Source organism: Epinephelus moara, chromosome 14 (genome assembly GCF_006386435.1).
Source record: "Epinephelus moara isolate mb chromosome 14, YSFRI_EMoa_1.0, whole genome shotgun sequence".
Classification (NCBI taxonomy): Eukaryota; Metazoa; Chordata; class Actinopteri; order Perciformes; family Serranidae; genus Epinephelus; species Epinephelus moara.
Window position 1 is genome coordinate 42,499,163 of NC_065519.1, and position 842 is coordinate 42,500,004.

The following is an 842-nucleotide window of genomic DNA, read 5'->3' on the forward strand; positions in this document are numbered from 1 at the left end:
CAGTATCTGTTTCAGTGAAAGGTGTATATGGATTTTCTATTATTTTCATTATGTCTAATTTGTATTTAAAAAATATTTTATCCTTTTTCTATTGCCTCTGCTCTGAGCTGCTGTAACGTGAATTTCCAAGGTTGGGATTAATAGAGTTTTACCTAACTGTAGTAAACTAACACTAATCCTCAAATATTAGCACATTTTACTTCAAAAAACAACATAAATCAAATATTAGCACATTTTACTTCAAAAAACAACATAAAGATATAACTGTTTATGGCGTGCTACACATATATTATAAATCAATGTAGTTATTGACAGCTACTTACCAAAAATCGGAGTTCTGTCTTTCAGTATTATGTATTTAAACGGCCCGTCACTAACTTCCGCGAACTATCCGAGGTCTACATGAGTCACGTGACGCATAAGCATTTTGGACTTCCGTTGTCGCGACTCTGTTATATTCTACGGCACTGGGCAGGACGAGACATGAAGGCATCTGTTTGGGTCTTTCCCCTCGCACCAAAAGGCAGGGATTGGTCAGAGTTTTTACAGGCCTGCAGCTGCCACAGAGGTTGGATTTTTTTCGTTCCTTTTTCTGAACACATAATGTATTGACTACTCTCAGGATGGAAGGACCATTTCACCCAGTATAACAAAAAGTGTTTCTGAACAGGATTACCAACTATAGCTTTAAGTTAGTCAATTGTGGGTTTCATATGCAGCTTTCAAAGGGGTATCTGGATGCTTAATGTTGTTAAGTTTATCAAATTTTTAATAAGACGATTTTTATAAGAAAATCAGCCGTGAAATCCAAGTTGTTGTTGCCTCAAACTTTTTCCTCTTCT